This window comes from Antechinus flavipes, chromosome 1 (assembly GCF_016432865.1).
Source record: "Antechinus flavipes isolate AdamAnt ecotype Samford, QLD, Australia chromosome 1, AdamAnt_v2, whole genome shotgun sequence".
In the NCBI taxonomy this organism is placed as follows: Eukaryota; Metazoa; Chordata; class Mammalia; order Dasyuromorphia; family Dasyuridae; genus Antechinus; species Antechinus flavipes.
Genome location: NC_067398.1, coordinates 209,252,611 through 209,274,747, shown reverse-complemented (window position 1 = coordinate 209,274,747; position 22,137 = coordinate 209,252,611). Strand labels below are relative to the sequence as shown.

Sequence of the window (22,137 nt, the reverse complement as noted above, 5' to 3'; positions counted from 1 at the left end):
GGAATGGGGATTTGAGCCATATAATTTTATGTTATTCATGTATATCAAGGATGTTTTGTTTTAACTCTATCCTTACTTTCAAAATCATGCTTAATTTTATTTAAGAGAGATAATGGACTTGATAAGTAGAACTATAATGAGCTTAGAGTGCCTCCTGAGAAATACTATGTTTTATATTAATTGCTCTTGATAACATTGCATTAGTGGTATGTTTTAAGTACTGAACAGTTTTCTGATATGAACATCAAATGCTTTATAATTCTTATTATGAATTGGTCTACTTAACATATTTGTAGTACATGAGTAATGTTAAGTCATAGAAATGAATTGAATTGAAGGTTTTGTGATAATCAAGAAAGGCAGTAGAAGTGTTATAGTTTTATCAAGCATCTTGTTCATGAATAATCAAATTAATAAGAAGATACTCTTCATACCCTTTAGGCTTTTTGACATACTTGTTTTGTTTCCGAGATTATATTCTTATAAGTGCTTATAAATTTTTTATGAATGATATAAGCCATGAATCTTTGTATAACATATGAAAACATATAATTGACCTATATTTATATGGTTGTTTTTGGGATGATTTCAGTTAAGAAAGGTGGAATCAGACCTCTTGTTTGTGAAATGTTAGGGAAATATTTTTCTATGAGCTAATAACCATGAATCTTATCCAGCTCTGCTACTTCCTAGTTTTGCAAAGAAGTGAATTTTAGTCATTTTCTTTGAGAAACTATTGTCATTTGTTAGTATTAGCAGTATGCTAGCTTTTATGTCCATCTGCTTCAACTTGCATTTTCATTTCAGTGGTCTTCTTGATAATCTGGGGGTCCCCAAACTTTTTAAATAGGGGGCCAGTTCATTGTCCCTCAGACTGTTGGAGGGCCAGACTATAGTAAAACCAAAAACTTTGTTTTGTGGGCCTTTAAATAAAGAAACTTCATAGCCCTGGGTGAGGGGGATAATCGTTCTCATCTGCCATATCTGGCCTGCGGGCCGTAGTTTGAGGACCCCTGATTATAGACAATAAAATTAAAAAAAATTTTTTTTCCTTCAGGGGTTTTGTCTTTATTTTCACTTCATCAAACTCTGTAATAAAGTTTTTAATGGATGAGTTATTTATTTTTTATTTGTGCTACTTTGACTTTTTGTATCACATTAACTCTTTAAATTTTGCTTTTACTTGCTAATTAAAATAATTAAATATTTTTTATTAAGTCAATAAGCAATCATTAAGTGCTTTCTATTTGCCAGGCATTGTGTTCAGCATGTGAATAAAAACTTTAAAAGAAAGTAAGAAAGGAAGAGAGGAATGAGGAAATAAAGGAAGAAAAGAAGAAAGAAGGCAAAGAAAAAGGGTTTGATCCTCAAAGAACTTAAATTCTAATAAGGGGAGAAAATACACAAAGGGAAGATTGAGACGAGAAGGAACCCACAAAGGGATATGATGGAGAAAGAAAGGAGAATCAGAAGACCCAAAAGAGGAATGAAAGACTATTATATTTTGACATAATTTGGAATGCTAGTTGTATTACATTTAGCCAACTGCAAAAAGGGCTTCCATAAATACCCCTTTTTATTTTGGTAGTTCCTTAATTAAATTTTTATTTCATCCCAATTAGTCAGAGGGATGAATTAAAAGTTTATTGTTGTCCATGTCTTATTGTTGTTTTGAAATTGGAACTGAGAGCAGTATGAAGCTCTTGCTTACAATTGGGAAAATCTACTTCCAATTTTGTTATGATATAGTATAGTATAGTATTGGCCCATAATGAAAGACTTCATATCTTTATTTCATTTCATGTACACTTTTGGTTTGCCCACTTTGGTGGTCAGCACTATCTGTGTTGAAGAATTTCCAAAAGGTATGAATATTGACATTTCTGTTCTAATATAGTTTGTCGGGACATATTAGAACATAAAGGATTGACACTGGTTCTGTGTCTTCAATGTCAATATGACATCTTTATTAAGGTCTGCTTACCACTCTGTAATACTCATGTGTTTTTTTAAGATGCATATGTGTTAATCCAACAGTAGTATCACCAAAACTCAACTGGTTAGTATTTTAGGGATTTTGCCTGGTCTTCACAATTATCATAGTGAACTCTAGGTATACATGAAGTTATCCTTGTAACTTATTCTCTCTTCCTTACAACATGAACGAGTTGATCTTTGATTAATTTACCAGCAAAATAAACTGATATCATCCATCCAATTGATCCCTTTGTCAAATGCACTCTCTAAACTTGAGCCCACTTTTCCCTTGGATTCTGAAGAACTATGCCATAGACTTTTTGGAGAAATGTTGTACTTAAATATTTGCTATATCTTCTTCACAAATATTCCTTTGTAAAAGAGATTGATAATGATTGGCTAATTGATATTGGGGAGATAGAATCTGATGAAATGATAGTGGAGAGCCCATGGGGTGGTGCTTCTGGTAAATGATAGTACTAGGAAATCCTACTCCATCCTTTCAGGCTATCCCAATAATCCTAAGGGAATAAATAGTTGCTTCATTGGAACCAGCCTGTCAAAGCTAGTGAGAGTTGGAAAGTAGTACAGAAGCTGTGCTTGTTTTATCCAACTTGTATTTTTAAAACTTCATTTGGCCATAGAGAAAAATTCCATTTCTTCCTTCATAGATTATCTTTATCCTTTCATTCCTTTGTTTCTCAATCTGCTATGGTACAGTTTTTGATCAATCTTGAATTATTTTTATTCTCTGAGCTGCTTTGATTCCTTATATCCATTAAAACTTTGGCTTTCACAATGAATTGTTGATTAAGATTATCATGAATTTTTGATGCATTTTTGCCTTCTGGATTCCAGAATCTGGATTCTGTTTCAATGGTTTCAAAGCTTAGGACTGAAGTTATTTCTCATGATTATCCTACATTAATCTACTGTAATATGTTAATGTGTAACTTGGAACTGAGGTTATTATTGACAAAAAGCTGTATTAAATACTTTCCTATAAGTAGTATCATCTGTTTCCATTTTTGTTTTCATGTGATTCTGGCACCCAATAATCATATAAATACCTTGCCGTTTGTTTCATGAACAACTCCTGTTCTTTTCCTAAATTAGTGGTCAGGACTAACTAGATGGATGCATTTCCAGTAGATTGATATTTGTGAATTATATTAATGTTTTTTGTCTTTTTGTGGTACCAGAACATTAAAAAGTTCTTGTGGCTTGTGTGAAGTTGATCATCAAAATGATTCCAAGCAAGGTTATTATTATTATTTGATAATTATTACTGTAACTCCACATATCTAACCCTAGTAAATACTTTTTTAATATTAATGACCACAACTTCATGAAGGCTTTCAAATAATTTTGCATTACTGCTTGAAATAGTTTTGAAAAACAAGTGTTTGTAAGAGCAAATTCATTAGGATTTACTAGTTCTAAAGAGCTTAGGAGAGTAGCAATCCTTTAAACCTATTAAGATATTAAGGTAACCAAACAGAACAACTCTTTCAATCTAATTCCATTTCTGTTGACTATTGTGAGCTCTTTTCAATAATGCAGTAAAGGCAACAGGTATTCTTTCCCCTTTGCTTTTCAGGTTTTTATTTCTTAGCCAAAGGAGAACATCTTAATCATGTGAAGATTTTTTTTTATGATCAATTAATGTAAGGGCCTTGCTTTTTCAATTAACTTTCGCTAAGTGATTCTTGCTTATTTGAGTCTTTAGTTGACAACATGCCTATATCAAATCCATCCTTAATAAAATACAGGTAATGAAAAGGTTAATGGCTCGATAGAAGGGATTATACTATTATTAGTACATTGACTTTTTAAAAATTTCCCATTTCTGTTGAAATAAGTGGGATTGTTACAAATTCACTGTTAGATCATGCTATAAAATTTACAGTAGGAGTGCAATATATTGCAAAAAGTATTAGAACTGAACTCACAAAACTAAGGCCATAATTTCATCTTTGTTATTTGTTATCTGTGTGACCTTGAATTACTCATTTAACTTTTTACTAACTTTACCTATAAAATGAGGGAATTTAGAATCAATTCTTATTCTCTTCTAACTCTAAATTGGTAATCCTGTGACCTGACCAATCAATAAATATTAAATGTACTTTTTATTGAGATGTGCAGTATCTCTCAGAGAAATAAGGGGAAATGTATTGCAATTTTTAGATTTTATAAATTATGCTTGAATTTTGCTTCACATTTTTAATGCACTTGTTGCATTGTATATTATAGTTATCTGTTCATATGAATGAAAGAAAATTCATTTATTAAGTACTTACTATTTGACAAATACTGTACCAAATACTGGGGATACAAATAGAAAAAGTGAGACAGGTCTTGCTTTGAAGGACTTTATAATCTAAAGAGAAAAATAACACATAAGAAAAAATTTAGCAGCAAGGGGAGATGGAGAGAGGGTCAGATATCCTATAGATGCTTCAGTGGAGTCAATGGCAAGATTCAGTGGTCTTAAGTTATAGAAGTAGATTATGTGACAGTACTAGGGACCACAGGACATAGTTACTTAGGAGATGGTAATTCTTGGAAGACCAAGGGAGGCAATGGCAAGGCAGGAGAGTGTGAGCAAGAACTGTGTCTCACTTAAAATTTATAACTTTCTTTACCTGGGGGTAATGTTCTTCAAAAAGTGGGAAATAAATGACTATTTATTGAATTGAATTCTAGTGTGTACATTTGCCATCTTTATACACCCATTCTGTTTATCATTGATGCTTATAAATTGAAGTGCTTAAACTTTATGTTGGAGATAAGATTCCCTTTCCTTCTTGTTTCCTCCTATTATGGTTCTGTGGGATTAAAGATAAAGTTAATTATATTTTCCTTAACTTCAAAAAGGCTAAAAGTTTGGATATTAGAAGACAAAAGGAAGGAAAGAGTCCTTTCTGTTGAGAGAAGGGAAAACCTTCCTCAGTCCAACATTTTTCTCTTTACAGATTCTTCTTTTCTTTCTTTCCCAACTAATCTATTTCCATTTTGAATCTAACATGTCCCAGTAAAGTGGTTGAAAAATGTAGTTAAAAAATTAAGGATATACACATGTAGAGGTCTTTCAAACGTATGATTTATTTCATTTTAATTTTTGTTTAATTTTTTATTAATATTTAATATTTCAATACATGTAGATGAAAGTAATGGTTAGCTGATAATAACTAACATTTATAGAGCATTTGCAAAGTGCCAGGTACTTTGCTAGGTGCTTTACAATTATTTTATTTGACCCTCACAAGAATCCTGGGAGAAAAGTTTTATTATTATCTTCATTCCACAGATAATCTAATTAAGCCAAAGATTAAATGATCAGGCAGCATCACACAGCTAAACTCTGAGGCAGGATTTGAATGCAAGTCTTCCTGATTCTAGGCTGAGCACTCTATCCATCGTACCATCTAATTGCCTATTTCTCTTTATCAACTCACTCTTTTTGCCTAACCTCTCTCACCAAACAAAATCTAATGAATGTAAGAAAATATCACATTTACATATCTTCTTGTGGCTTCTAAATGCTTTTCTCACAACTACTTTATAAGATAGGTAATACAAATATTGCTGTTTCCATTTTACTGATAATGAAAAGGAGATCCGGAGAAATTAAATGATTTGTCCATAGTCACAGAATAGTCCATCATGATTCAAAAACAATGTTGTAATAAAAAATATTTTTGAACTCTGGGAAATGCTGTGGTATTTCACAAGTTGAGCTAAACGTGTAAATTTACTCCCCCCCTTCCCCGTATTTTAGGCAGTATCATGTGGAGAAAGAAAACTAAACTTGGAATCAGATGATAGAGATTTGAGTCCTTGCTGCAAAATATTTAACCTCCCTGCTCCTTACTTTCTTTATCTTTAAAATGGGGACAATGACATATGCATTATTTACCTCACATGGATTGTTTCAAGGAACATATATAATAACTCACATGCAAGTGTGAGTTATTATTAATATTAGTCCTGTCTGAAAACATTATTTCTGAATTAATTTCCTTTCTTTTCTACTTCCAAATTATCATGAATCTTATCTGCATTCTACAGCAATCATGGATCATCCTGGCAAGTGAATAGCACAGTTATTACCACCTATAGGTAGACAAAATATCATATTTAATGTACTCCGACATTGATAAGAAGCGGCAAAGAAAGGTTAAAAAAGCCTTTTTATTAAAATCTTCCAAACCCCAATTGCTAATCTATCCTAATGTTGTATTTATTATTATCATTATTTTAGACAATATCTTAACATTGAGCTTCTTTATTATAAATAATAGGATGGATTATAATATGAAACACTAACATTTCTCTGTGGTTATAGAGGCCAATTTTAGTGCAGCTACATACTTCAGTGTTCTTTTCCCTCAGAATTATTGTACTCTAAACATTTTAGATGCATAATCATAATAAAGCTTTATTTGATTTTTTGTGGTTCTTTAATCATGTTTTTACATTTTGTGACCCCATTTGGGATTTTCTTGGCAAAGACACTGGAAAGCTTTGCCAATCCTTTTCCAGTTCATTTTATAGATGAGGAAACTGAGGCAACTAGGATGACTTGCTCAGGGTCACACAGCTGATAAGTGTTTCAGGCCAGATTTGAACTCAGAAAGATAATTTTACTGGCTTTAGGCCTGGTTCTCTACCCATTGCATTGAATGTTTAATACTTTATTTGTCAAATTTTCCTATATATGGTTTTGCACATTTAAAATATAAATCAAGTTAGACCCTGACAGGCAAGATGGCTTAGTGAATATAGAGTGTGCTTCTAAGTGAAGCATTGAGTTCAAGTCCTGCCTCTGACTTATAATATTATGAGATTCATGGCATATTATTCAGCCTTTCAATGTCATCAGCAACTCTTTGAGATTACATAAATTTCAGTGTAAGTGCTAATCTGCCCTAGTAAATAAAGTTTTTCTTAAAAAGAATTCCCTATACCAGTGAAATAACTGGACCAGTATCATTATTAGGTTATATTTATGTCACATAAATGAATAAATTGTCATATATAACAAAATAATGTTAGCATAATTTAATACCAGATTTAAATATTTAAGAAATTTCAGAATTATGTATTATAAATATACTTCTGATCACATATATCTATTATATTATCTTAAAATTTGAGAAGGGTTTTAGCTTCAGCAACTTATAAAAGATGTCTACAAAGGCATAGAGAGAATTATAAACTGTATCTGTGTATGGTGTGAGTGCTCAAATTAGTGAAGTAATCAGATCCTTTAAGTACTGAAATGTCATTTGTTTTATCTATAGCATAATAATTTTTCTGCTTGATCAATACTTACATTTTTGTTACAGAATTTTCATAATTTCCAAATTTATTTTCAGCCTTGTATGATAGTTATTTTATATTATCTTCCCACTTAATTGTAGCTAGGTCCTGATTAGTATAAATAATGAATCCCTTGAAGTGGTTGCATTTAATCAAACTCACATTTTTCAAAATTATGATTACGCAAAATGTGGTAACTGATTCAAGTCCAATGGATATACATGTGTGTATGTGTATATATGAGCATGTATATAGATATATGTGTATATGTGTGGGTATGAATATTTACACACACACATAGTGTGAATTTGAAAAATGCAATTACTTCAAAGGATTCTTTATTTGAAGTAATCAGGACCTAGATTTATAATTTCTTTGAAGCCAGTTTTTTTTTTTTTTACTTTGTATCCAATGAAAGGTACAGTGATTTTTATATAACGTGCTATCTAAACATTTATTAAATTGCATTATAGTCAATATAAAGACATTAAATATTCTTGTTCTATAGATATGGACTGCTCATGACTGTAATTATTCTTTTCAAAGATTTAAGGATTAATATTCAGTTTATTTGTATATATATATATTTATATATACATATATATTTGCATTTTGTCAATCTCTGAGCTTTTCAGTTTGGAGACCAAGATAAAAAGGCTTAAAGTATTCCTTTAAAGATCATCTTAATTAACGGTGACAGTGTACTTAAGGGCAAAGAATTCTATAATGAGTGTCAGGAGTCTTGGTTCTGGTCCATCTCTGATGCTCTGTCTTTAAAATGTAAAAGACACAGCCTTGAAAATTCTTTCTAAATCTAGAGTCCAATGAATTCCATCTTTCTTGATTCAGCAGAGGATCAAAAAACTAGATGTTTCCACAATCTCCCTACCCCCCCAACCCCCCCTAAAAGAGAGAAGGTTGTTTGTTTTTTTCTTTTACTATGAATATAGAATCATGGAGAAATACTATTGTCAGTTGGCATAACTTTGTCTTTTTGTATTCCCCGAGGAGCTCCTCAACCTTCTGTAAAAATAAAATGACTCATAACAAGCAAATATTCTTAGCTAAAGACAGTTTTTAAAAGTCATTTGGTATAAGCATGCCTGATTTAAAATGAAAGAAATTGGAAGCTGAAAGACATGAAACCATATTTAAATTCAATGTCATTAGGTTGTTGAAGTCCCTCTTGCCAAAGATATTTTATAATGAGCTGAACTCCGTTATGCTGAAATGGGATGGATAAATGGGAACAGCATACAACCGAACTCACCTCATACACTGATGCCCTCTTCAGGATACGCCACGGAGCAAGACTATAATTTTCCCAGGATGTATTCAGCAGGGAAAGCTGCCCTTATTGGCCCTAAGGCCATGTGCTGACCTTTCCCTCCCAAAATTTTCACCACCACACACCACTTTCTGAAGGGATTTTTTTTTTTTTTTTGCTTTGGAACTAGAATGATATACACTGTCCGAGCTTCAACTCAGAATACTCTGATCATGCTCAACTTTGTCATGATGATTAAATGTAATGTATAGAACTATCATTGGAAAATAGATCTGTTTTCAGAAGTAGGCAATTGATCTCTAAAAATAACATGCAAGTACATTTCTTTGACTTTGTAGATATCCTGGGGAGAAAATCTTGGAAGGAATTAATAACCATGCCATTTACAACAATATCCCTTTAGAAAAAGACTTTGCTGGTTACCAGGAAATATACAATCTGTATTTTTTAAAAAAATAATTTTAAGGGATAAATGGAATTTAAGGAAATTATGATTTTTGTTTTGTTTTTGTTTTATAGAACAGTAGCATTTTTAGCAAAGTTGGCTGGAAATTTAATTCCTTCAAAACAGATCAATATTATTATATTGATTTTTCAGAGGCATTTATATAGTGGAAAGAATATTGGATTTGGAGTCGAAGTACCCGAGTTTAAGCCCTGGCTTCGCCAATTACTGAAGCAGCATGACACACAAGCAAAAGGGATGGATTTAGAGTCAGAGTATCTGCATTGACTTACATATATGACAATGAGCAAGTCTACATTTTTCTGTACCTGAGTTTCTTCATCTGCAAGATATGTTTGTTGGACTAAGGGCAACATGTGCAAAATGGGATTCTTCCATCTCCTCTTAGGAACAAATGTTTTAAAGTATGATGTCATCATATTTGGGGTAGTAAAGATAGAGGAATTAAGGGGATGGGAAATAAATGGATTATATCATTATCCTTTCTACATAGTAGAGGTTAGGAGAGTGCATAACTGTGATCTGAAAAATCCATGTAAATTTTTTTGACCCTCCCTTTGTATCAGAGAAGAAAACTGAATTTTTTTCCTTTTATTGGGTGTTTATAGTACCTTATTGTGGATTCAATTCACTTCTTTAAGGTCCAGTTCACCTCTAAATCCCATGATCAATAACTATTCTTATAAAATACTTGTGGTGTACGAGAGGTTCATATGGAGCCCTTAGCACTGGGAATGCTTTAGTAAAATTATTTTTTAAATAGCATTTTCCTGATTTGGACTTTTCTTCCATTCCCCCAAATTTCATCTTTCCCCAAACTATCAAAACTTTTTTTTATCATGCCTGATCACGCTCTACCCCTTTTCTGATACAGCCTATCTTCTTTATTATGATTATATAGAATTGTGTTGCAAATTGTCTCCATCTAATACCTTATAATTTAAATGTGAGGTTTTGTATTATGTAAACTATATTATTGCCACATATTAATTCTTTTTATTATTATATTAATTTTTTTAAACAATAAAATTTGAGGCACTTACTAGGAAGTTGAAATCCCACAGAATAAAATATTTAATGTGACAGATACCAGGGCTTCAAAATGGCACTGAATGGATATTTAAAAGAAACTGTTTACATAAAAAATTTGCCATTTTTCCTGCAGTAGGTTCTCTCTCAAGTTATTGAATTTTGGCACCATAGAATTTAGCTTCAGTAAGGCAGCTACATGCAAGAGACAATGTAGCATAGTGAATAGAGAACTGCTTCAAAGGTTGGAAGACCTGGATTTAAGTATCTTCTCTGACACATACTGACTGTGTGATTCTGAGGCAGTCTGTCAACCTCTCAGGGCGCTAGGCATCTCTCTAAGACTTGCAGAGAACGTGTCGATTTGCATTGATAAAAGGAGATTCCTCTCCTGGGAGTTCCCCTATGTCAATGAAATAATGGGCCCAGTTTCTATTTCCACTCCTTTTATAGCTGTAACTTTGAAGGTGCCCTGATTTTCCCAGAAGTGAAAAGAGGTGAAAAAATTCGATTTCAAAGAAGCTTTTTTTTTTCATTTCTTCCAATATAACTAACTAATAGCCAGAGTACTGCTATAATACCAAGTGGGTCAATAAAAATGTATAAAACATATTTTCACTTATAGTTCTCAAGGTTAAAAATGAAGGAAAGTGAAAATGAAGAGAGGTAGTTCTATCTATATGATTAAACTAAATCAGATATTTTCATGATGATGTAGTTTTTCTCAAGGATAAGAACTAAGTAATTGATGAGCTCATGCAAATTACATCTTATTGTGGCTGAAAAAAGCAGATGGCCTGATAAATAGTCAATTCAGTCATTCTGTATGGACCTTGCTAAAAGGAGGCATATTTCTTAGGTGATGATATCACTTGAAATGTCCTTTTTGTATGTGTTTTGGTTGCTTTTGGGGAGGTAAGACAGTCTCAAATTCATATAGCAATACCACCTGTTATATTTATATAGATAATGAGCATCCTAAAAGTTGCTTAAAAATAAACTCAGATCCATGAGGCTCATAGTGTGTGTTGTCTTGAACTTTGGTTCATGGCTATAATGAAAGCTTCTTCTTGGAAAATGTAGTCAAGAAAAAAAAATTAAGCTAATCACTAATAAAATGGAATGCATTGTATAACTGGGTGAATTTTGAAAGGGCTTTTTATTTCCCATAAAGACAAAGGAGAATTTACCAAAAACTCTTAACCCAAACAGAGAAGCACAAGTATCATTTAGTGCATGGTACAGCAGTGTGAGAATAAATGTTGTTTAGCTGTTCATGGGGATCATAAATTTAGAGCTAGAAGTGATGTTAAAGCATGTTTAGTTAACCCCCTGATAGATGAGAAAACTGGAAGCTAAACTAAGCCCGGGTCATCTAGGCAATAAATAGCAGAGTCAGAATTCAAACTTGGGTCATGGATTACAAATTCAACCCCCTTTCTATAATATCAAAATATCTCCTAGAAATTGCATAAGGAAATAACATGGAATACTTCTCAGTCACTTGGGAAATGCACGACCCTCAGAAAGCAGAAACAAATTATTGCTTGGTGAAACAGGGTAACAATAAGCCATCTTATTATCATCCAAGTTCACATAAAACTATAAAATTTAGCCTGTTTTCTAATAAGTAAGGAAAGGGAAGTAGAGAAATTGCTACCTGTAAGTTCCTTGAGAAAGATTTTTTGTCTGTATCCATACCATCTAGGATATTGCTAGGTACATAATAGGCAATTAATAAATGTTTGTTAATTAAAATGCTTGTCAGTTCATTGTCATAGAACAAACCCATGGTGGTGCTCATTAGAACAGATGGATTATCTATGCACAAAGTAGCAAAAAATGTTTGCCTAACCCATTCTCACTGCAGCTTTCTTTTGGATTAATCAATCCTAGATACTTCTAGGTTTCTGCAATTTTCAACATTTTTATTTTATTTTATTATTTTTTTCTTATGATCTCTTTATTGATGTATTATATATGGCAGATATTGTTGTATTCAATTACTCTATTTTCCATATTATATTCTTATATGCCTTAAAACTACCACAGGAAGTAACTATTGACTTTGTTGACTTGCTGGCTTTGTCATTAATTACAACTTTTAAAGTAACAATAATGTCCACACATTTATTCAATAAATATTCAACATTATTTTAAATACAGTTCTATGAATAGGTTTTACATAAAATTATGTCTAGAATGCTTCTTTCCAATATTCAGACCTGACCTTATCGCCTCACTGCTCAAAAAAATTATAGTGGCTCCTCATTGCTCATAAAATTAAGGCACAGAAACCTAAGCTTCACCTTTAAAGTCTTTCATAATCTGGATTTCATAAAGTTCAAGACAACACACACTATGAGCCTCATGGATCTGAGTTTATTTTTAAGCAACTTTTAGGATGCTCATTATCTATATAAATATAACAGGTGGTATTGCTATATGAATTTGAGACTGTCTTATCTCCCCAAAAGCAATTTTATCTTATCAACAATTATAAGCTCTGGTCAAAAGGGACTATTCACTATGTCCTGATGTTACTGTTTTAGCTTCTTTACCTTTGCTCACACCATTTTCCAATCTTAGGATTGTCTTTCCACCATAGCCTCTCCCTGCTGAAATTGTTTCTTTGCTTTGAAAGCCTACCTAACGTGCCAACTCCTCCATGAAACCTCTGCTGGTTCCTCCTATTCTACAAGGTCTCTCCAACTTGAAATCTCTCAGTTCACTCTAGACGTCTTCTAAGTTTTTATTGTGTGTCTACTCTGTACAAACTCCTGGGTTAAATGCTAGGGGAGATTTAAAATTTATATACAATAATGTCCCTTCCCCATTAGAACTTAGAATTTATTATGGGAGTGTGAGATCTACATAGTAGATCGTATATATATTATATATTTAGAGTATAAAATTATATCTTTATTTGCATGAGAAGAGTATAAGCAAAATCCTATATAAAGTCTATAAGAGGAAATGTCATGAACAAAGGGAATCAGGGAAGATTTGCTGGAGGAAAGAACATTTGATTTTTAAAAAGTGGTTTTCCTCAAAAGGAACAGGAGAGAGAAGACATTTTAGGCATATAGAATATTGAAAAAACACAATGGTGTCAAATGTAAGCTATTCTGGCAAACCATCTAGTTTGACTGAGGCATAGAGTACTTGGAAAGGAGTAGTAGGAAATAAAGTCAGAATGATACGATCATGGCACCAATTTGTGGAGTTCTATGGATGGCAGGAAAAAAGAACTGTTTTAAGCAGTAGCTAATGAGATTCTACTGAAGAGTTCTGAGAAAAGGAATTATGTGATCATAGAGATGATGATGATAATAATAATAGCATATAGAGTGTTTTAAGGTTTGCAAAGTGCTAAACATGTTATTTTAGTTTACCCTCACTACAACCTTAGGTAGATCTATTATTATCTTCATTTAAAAAATGGGAAACTGAGCTTGAGATAAGTGATTTGTCCAGTTAGGATCTAAGGTGGGATTTGAATTGGAATCATTCTTAGTCCAAGTACAAGATAAGCCTGGTAGTGATAAAACAGAAAGTTTGGAGAGTGGAGAGAGTGAAGAAACAAGAAAATTTTTATAGAATAGCTTGGTGGGAATGAGGACTTGTGCTAAAGTAGTAGCAGTGAAAGAACAAAAGACAAGATACTTGTAAGAAATATTGTAGAGGACAATCGATAGGCTTTGGTAAATTGTTGGATTTGCTCCTCCCAGAGAGAAGGGACACCCAACATTATAGTTTCAAACATAGAAAATAGAATGAAGCATGATGCCCCTTATGGAAAATTTTAAAATCAGTGGGAAATCTAGGTTTGGAAAGAACTAATAATTTCTATTAAAATGTTTTGTATATTTGTCCTTGTCCCTTCTACAGGGAAATGACTGAGTCTTCTTTCATCTTTGAAGACCTTAATTTAAAAAAGATCAAGATCATAAACTGCATCCCAGACCATTGTTTCTTCAGTTTTGTCTTGTCACTGGATTTTGGTGACTCCAGAGGAGAGAATGAAGTTGATGACTTTGTGTAACTCTGCTTCACATCTAATTCATGGACAAGTCAAGACACCACCCTTGTGATGCCTTGGTCATTTCAAGAACGAAGGATGAACAACATGAAAAACAATCTCCAGTATCTAATATGGTGTTTTTTGTATTGCCTGAGTTTGGAGTCCATTGGCACGTCACTTAGCCATGCTATCTTTTGTAGCTGTAAAATATTTCCAAACTGGATAGTTTTCTTATTAGTTCTATTCTTTTTTTTTTTTATTATTATTTGGATCAGGATCAACCATTGTCCATACATTATTGGAAGAAATATATGCGATAATTATTGACTAACCTCAACATGAAACTTGACCCAGAAATCTAAATCAAGATATTTCAATCTGGCACCTAGGTTAGACAAGGAGCCTCAATATCTTTGCCTCAGCTGGACTGAAGTTATCTGAGCTTCTTCCTGCCCTTCATATACTGCTTATCTTGCTAAAGATGCATGTGATGGATAGGAAATGTGTGGATCTTAGGATTTTCTGGCTCTACTTCTATGGTGTTAATAAGCAAGTTCAAATTTCAAATGTTTCCTTTAATTAACCTCTATTTTCTTTAATTTTTTTCTTATGTATCTACTAAACATTGAAAATTATGAACATTTCAATATGCAAGGAAAAGCTAAAAAAAGAGAATTACATATGCAACTGTGAACTTCAGTTATGTACACTTGTCCTTTAAAAAAAAAACTATGCACATTTTAAAAAATGATTTAAATTTAACATGGTAATTACAACACTGCCCTGCTTGTCCTTGCCCCTTTTAAACTTCCCTCCACTCTTTTCTGTTTATTTTTAAAAGGTTGATTGATGTTTCTTTCTTCCTTTTTTAGTTTCACTATTCCGCAAATAAAAATCCTTCCTTGTAACAAATAATTATAGCCACACAAAACAAATCCATATATTGTCTGTGTCTGAAAATGTATATCCCATTCTGTACCTCTAGCTCATCAGTTCTCTACCACGGGATGGGAAGCATGATTCATCATTAGTGTGCAAGAACTGTAACTAGATATGGTGACCATAACTCTTAAGTCTTTCACAGTTATTTTTATTCATGATCTAGTCAGTTATTATATAAATTTTTCTTTTAGGTCTGCTCATTTCATGTTGCATCAATTCAAATAGCCTTTCCTGGTTTCTCTGAATCTGTTCCTTTTATCATTGCTTATGGCATAATAATATTCCAATATATTCATATACTATGTATTCATACATTTCCCAAATGATTGATACCCCACTTTTTTGTCAGTTTGTAATTAAAGTGCTGCTATATTATTTTTGTACATGTGATTCAATTTTCTGTTTCTTTGATCTCTTTTTAAAAATAAGAATCATACAATTGTAATAGACTTCAGATGGATCTCCAGAGAGAGAACAATGAACTTGCATATGGATTGAAGCATAATGTTTTCACTTTTTGTTTTTTTTCCCTTTTGTTCTGATCTTGAATAACATGACAAATATGGAAATATATTGAAAATAATTGCATATATTTATTCTCTATCAGATTACTTGCTGTCTTGGGAATGGGAAGGTAAGGAAAGGAGGAAGAAAAATTTGGAACACAAAGTCTTATGAAAATGAATGTTGAAAACTATTTTTACATGTATTTGGAAGATAAAATATTATTGAATTTTTTTAAAACTCAGATAAGCCTCCTAGTGATATATCTTAGAGGATTTATAATTCAATTTTGGGTATAGTGGCAAATTGATTTCCAGAATTATCACACAAAAACTGCTTCACATCCAACATTGCATTAAAGTCCTTGTCTTTCCACAACTCTTCCAACTATTGTCATTTCTATTCTTTGTCATCTTTGCAAATCTGAGAAGTGTGAAATTTTTTTATTTGTATTTTTTGTTATTAGTGATTGGAATATTTTTTAAAAGGGCAGTGGATATCTTCTCCCTCTTATGTCTCTTCATCTTTTTTAACCATATATCTATTGGGAAATAGTTTTTGGCCTTATATGTATCAATTCTCTATGAATCTTAAATAGCTTTCCTTTTTTGGAGAAATTAACTTTTAATTGTTTCCCTTCTCACTTTAATTACATTCATTTTGTTCATGCAGGAACTTTTCAATTTTACATAATCAAAGTTTTTTTTTTTTTTTTTTAATATCTCCTGTGGTTCTCTCTATCCTTTGGTCAAAAACTTTTCCTTATCTATATCTATAAAAGGGATCTCCTTCCCTACTCCTTTAATTAATCTGGGATATGATCTTTTATATCTAATTCATATATCTATTTGGATTTTATTGAGGCATATGGTGTAAAATGTTAATATAAACCTAATTTCTGCCAGACTGCTTTTTAGTTTTTCCAGCAGTTTTCATCAAGTACCCAAATTTTAATTCAGTAGATGGGGACTTTTGATTTCTTAAACAAAATGCTTTTGAGTTTTTTGTGCACCCCCGATCAATTTTCTATTTTTCAATTAATACAAAATAATTGTGATGATTACTTCTTCATAGTATATTTAAAAATTGTCAATCTTGCCTATTTAAGTGCTTAAAATGCTACTTATAGCGTTACTTCTATTCTAAGGAATGCAGACCTAGGGGATTTACATTACAGGATGTTCATATGTCCAAAATATAATTGAATATACAAGTAGAGGAATGATTTTTAAAAATGTACATTTTATATATCTATAACTTTGCATGCTTTAGTAATTCAAGAGTAAGGTTTAACCAAAAAAAAAAAAAAAAAAGAAATTCCAACTTCTGTCATTTGACCTCCAGGTTTCCATTTGTGAAGATTCCTGCTTCATCTCTTTTTCTTTCCCCTTCCTCCTTTCCCCTCCCCCAGCATATCATTTTCTTAGGCTTTACCCTGACTTGCATTTGAAATTGCTAACAATTCCTTTTCTGCTCTTCTTTTTCTCCCTGCATTTCCTGATAATGTTTCTCACTTTGATTTCGCTGACACTACATAACTTCTGTGACAATATGCCAATTCATTCTCCTCCTACTTATATTTTTATTCTTTCTGTTTCTTCCTACTGGCCTCTTTCCCATTTCTTGAAAGTGTATGTTTCCCAAATCCTGCCCTCCTCCCTTTCTCCTCAGCACTCTCACCAATCTAATTGAATCCAATCCAATAGCATTTATTAAGCCCATACTGGGTGCAAAACACTGTGTTAGACATGGATGTAAAATAGAGAAAGTGAAAAACAGTGACTTGCCCTTAAGAGGGGCAGCCTACACAGGGATGATACCATACAAACAGGTAAGTATAGATATCATGAGAAGGAAGGAGAGAACACAGCTAAAGGGATTAAGAAAAGCTCTCTCTAGGAGATGGCACATGAGTTGAGCCTTAAATGAAATTAGGGACATTCATGCAGAGATTAAGAGGAACATAGGGAACAGCCTGTGCCAAAGACTGCAGGTGGGAGGTGTAGTGCCTGAGTGCTTTGGCAATTCCATTTACTCTTATATCAAATACTCCTAAATCTACATCTTGACTTCCCTCCTAAGTGCTAGACATGTTTCCAGATACTTATAGGGCATCTCCATCTCCAGTCCTGACAGTACCTTAAATAAATGTAAAACAAAGTCTTCAACCTCTCAAAACCTCAGCATATGATTCATTACAATTCAATAAGCATTTATTAAGTTCCTACTGTGTACCAGGGTTTATTCAGGGTGCTTGGATACAAAGATAAACATGAAATAGACTTTGTTCTCAAGGAGCTTGTAGTTTCCTGGGGGGGGGGGTTAACATGTACTTACACCAAAAAAATACAAAACGAATATAAAATAATTTGGGAGGAGGAGTTTTAGCAATTTGGGGAAAATCAGAAAAAATCTTTAAAAGGTGGAGGGTAGATAGAGATGAGATTCAAAAAAAGATTGCTATAATGTCTAATATTAAGTGACAAGTTTGAAGAGTCACCAAAACAAATTGCCAGGTGAGGACTGAGTGTGAGGGCCATTATGGAATGGAAGTGTCAGAGAAGATTTTCTGGAAGCAGTAGCCAGAGATCGTGGGCTTTTTTGGAAGCCAAGGAAGGAAAGCATATTCAGAAGGAAAGGGAAATCAATAGCTCCAAATCCTTCAAAGATAAATATTTCAGAAAAGATAAAGATTGACAAAGGGATATTGCATTTTGAGAAAATGACTGGTTACAAGAGCAATTTCATGAACAATTGGAAAGTTTGCTAAAATGCCACAGTATTTTTCTTCAACATAGGCTGTATTATTTGCAGTTTGTAAGTGAGAAACAGGTTCCTTCAAGAAAATTAATTGAGCACTTATCATGTACACAAAACTCTATGAAGTTTTGTGGGAGAAACAAAGGAGTAGAATAAATATTATGGTCCTAACCCTAAAAAGCTTACAGTTGAAATCAGGAGATAAATCATGTACACATTAAAAAGTTAAGTAGAAATCATAGGAGTTAGACCTGGAAAGGAAATCTAAACTTCCTCATCTCACAGATGAGGAGACTAAAACCTCAAGAGAAAGAGTTTTCCTAAGGTCATATATCCAGAAAAGAGAAACAAATAAATACAAAATAATACACAATTAACATCAAATCAGTAGTATAAGGCATAGGAACCAGATCCTTGGTTTTATTAATACAGGGTACTCCAGATAAAGAAACTGCTTCTACCAATGCAAATTGTTACCTTCCCCTCCAGAGCTATCTGGGACCAGTGGCAAGATATAAATCAGGAGGACTGAATATGGCTCTGGATGAAATGGGAGACCTTGAATGGGTGTTTGCCTCAAACTGATACCTTTCAACTTGTGATCAGGGATGAGATGAAGACTAGAATGGTGGAAGTAAAAGAATGAAGGAGAGGGGACAGATGTGAGAAATATTATAATGGAAAGGCTGACAAATCTTTATTGTTGATTGGATTTGGGGGACAGAGAGTGAGAAAGAAGAGCATATAGAGATTTTTGAAGTTGGAAGAATGAGGATATAGTTAATAAAAAAAAATAGGGAATTAGAAGAAAGTCCTCTTTTTTTTTTTTTTTCCAGAAGGAGAAAGTAGGGCCACATGGAAAATTTATGAACTTTATTTTAGATATGTTAATTTTGAGGTAAGAGTAGGCTAAGTGGAGAGGTCTGGTAGGTATTTGTAGACATGCCCTCCATGCTTAAAATAGACTCCTTTCACAGATTTGTCTCTTAAATCCCAAATTGATTTCAATGCTTGATTCAAATGCCATCTCCTATATCTCTTATAATTCTCTGTAGAGGCTAATTGATCTCTCCTAAATTACTGTTTTTATTTTCTATATTTCCCTTTTGTATGAGAACAGTTTGTTTGCTAAATACAGAGAAAGAATATTTGTATAGGGAAAATTGATAAAATCAATATGAGACTCTCAGATAAAATATTGGGGTTCTGGGGATCCCAGGATCAGATGAAGAAATCACCTTCAGATGACAGTACTGCAAGGCAATGTAGTATCAGACTAGTAAGTATATTTTCTCAAAAGAGGTTGTTTCTTTTTAAATTGATTTGACCAATTTTCCTCATAATAATATTCTTTTTTGATCCCTTTCAGTAATCAAATTCTTTATGTATAAAAAGATCAGTAATATAAAAAGATCAGTAACTCATCATATATTATGCCTATGCTTACCATCCCACATGACACTACGTGACTCAGCAGATAAGAGTCTGGGTTTGGAGTCAGAAAGACTTATCTTCATAAAGTCAAATCTGGCCTCAAATACTTGCTAGCTGTATGACTCTTGATAAGTCACAATTTGCCTCTGTTTCCTCATCTGTAAAAATGAGTTGGAGAAGGAAATGGCAAATCACTCCAGTATCTTTGCCAAGAAAACCCCAAATGGAGTCACAAAGAGTAGGATACAACTAAAATGACTGAACAACCAAAAATATGCAGATAATATTCCCCTAGAAAATTCTAAGATCCTTGAGGACAAGGATTTTCATTTTTGCTATTGTATTCTCAGTACCTAGCACAGTGTCTGGCATGCAAAAAGGCACTTAATAAATGCTTGTTGATTGATATATGCTTTTAATTTTTCAGATAAATAAAGTCCCTAGAAAAGTATAAAATCATAGTTAGAAAAGGTATGTGGCCATCTAATCTTCTCTCTACTTACACAGGAATTCTTTCTACAACATACCCAGATGCTCTTAAAAATCTTCAGGGAGATTTTTGTGCAGCTAGGTGGCACATTGGATAGAGTACCACCTCTGAAGTCAGGGTAATCTGAGTCCAAATCTGGTCTCAGACACTTAATGCTTCCTAGCTGTGTGACCCTGGGCAAGTCACTTAACCCCAATTGCCTCAGCAAAAATCAAACAAACAAACAAACAAAAAAACCCTTCAGGGATAGGAAACCTTAGTGGTAAGTTAGCCCAATTTTTGCAATTATTGTGAAGTCCTGCTCTCCTTTTCTTTTGAGTAAACTATGTTTCATTGAAAGTTTGATCTATCCCTTCTAGTTTTAACTGCCTGGACTCAAAGGAAATAATTTTAATCCCTCTTTTACAAAGTCTTAAAGAATCATAACCCATCTCTAATTTTTCTCTCCTCTTGTCTGTTTTATGTTTCTTCATCTAATCCTCCTATGACATGGTTTCTAGTTCCTTCAAAATATTGGTTATCCTTCTTTTGTGGATGCACTCAGTTGTAAATGTTCTTTTTAGAAGTTGGTACCCATAATTGAACACATAATAGCCTAGGTATAATTCCATCAAGACAGAGCTCTGTAGGATTATCACTTCCTTCATTGACACTTTTACTGTTACATCAGTCTAAAATCATATATCATATTTTTTACTCATATTGAAATTATAGTCCATTTATATACCAAAATCTTTTTCACATGCACCTTTATCAATCCATACTTTCCATATCCATACTTATTTTATATTGGTAGAGTAGAATTTTTAAACCCAAGTTTGAAGCCTACTAGAGGCAGTCAGCAGTTCATTATTCTAACATATTAATTAACATATTTCTATATCCCGATTTTATCATCCAACTTATAAACCTGCTAATCTGGAATCATTTCTCTATCTGATAAACATGCCATCCAACCTTATCTAAACTTTATTGTTTCCATTTTTAACCATATGCATTAAAAGTTCAGAAATAACAACTCTTTAGAAAGAGGTTCTAATTATGAAGTATACACCATGTTCCTATATGATCCAATAATAAAAATATCAGCCTTTTATGATGTAATGTCCTGGCTGGAATAGGTATTAAATGCCAACAAAGCCACATTCTATACTGACACAAATAAATATTGATTATTAATTAGTAGTGTCCATATAGCTTTCTAATGATGTTTAGCTAATGCTCCAGGTACAGAGATAATTAACTGGTTTTCCTTTGATGAGACTTAATTTTCACAACTGGATTCAACTCCTTTGTCAAGATCACAAACTAAAGTCTTCTTCAGATGTTCTTAAAGTATTACTATTTTACTAAATGGAGATGTCAATAATCATAGTTCAGACTGGTTACTCACTTGTCAAATAACTTGGTCTATTGGTCTATTTTTCATCATTCATTCATGTACTCATTTAATATATATACACACACACACACATATATATATTAATTGATCACTTTTTTGGTACCTCAGGAACTTACATGTTATATATAGTATAACATTATGTTAAATATGAAAAGGAATATAAAATCAGGATAAGACACTATCCATGTACTTAGGCAGCTTGCACTTTAGTGAGGAATATAAGACATATGCATGTGAAACATTTAAATTACAGAAAAACAAGGTAGTATTTAAGTAAATGACAAGATGGGTGGTGTGGACAACCAATATTATGGAAATTCAAAAGAGGAACCCGTTCCAATAGGTTTAAAAGGTGTTTCATGGAGCAGATGGGACTTAAGTTGAGCCCTGAAGAATCCACAAAATTAAGAGCAGTGTCCTTCTTCCAATGTTTGCCTATTGTGATCCTTTTTATCCTTTGAGGATCATTTCAATTGCTACTTCTAAGGAGATT

The 22,137-nt window shown here is 32.8% G+C and overlaps 1 protein-coding gene across 2 annotated transcripts in view; it reads right to left on the bottom strand.

Annotated features, from left to right (window-relative positions):
- The window catches only part of SLC24A2 (solute carrier family 24 member 2), a 283,926-nt gene that overhangs the window by 183,103 nt on the left and 78,686 nt on the right, over positions 1-22,137 (bottom strand). The window lies entirely within an intron of this gene.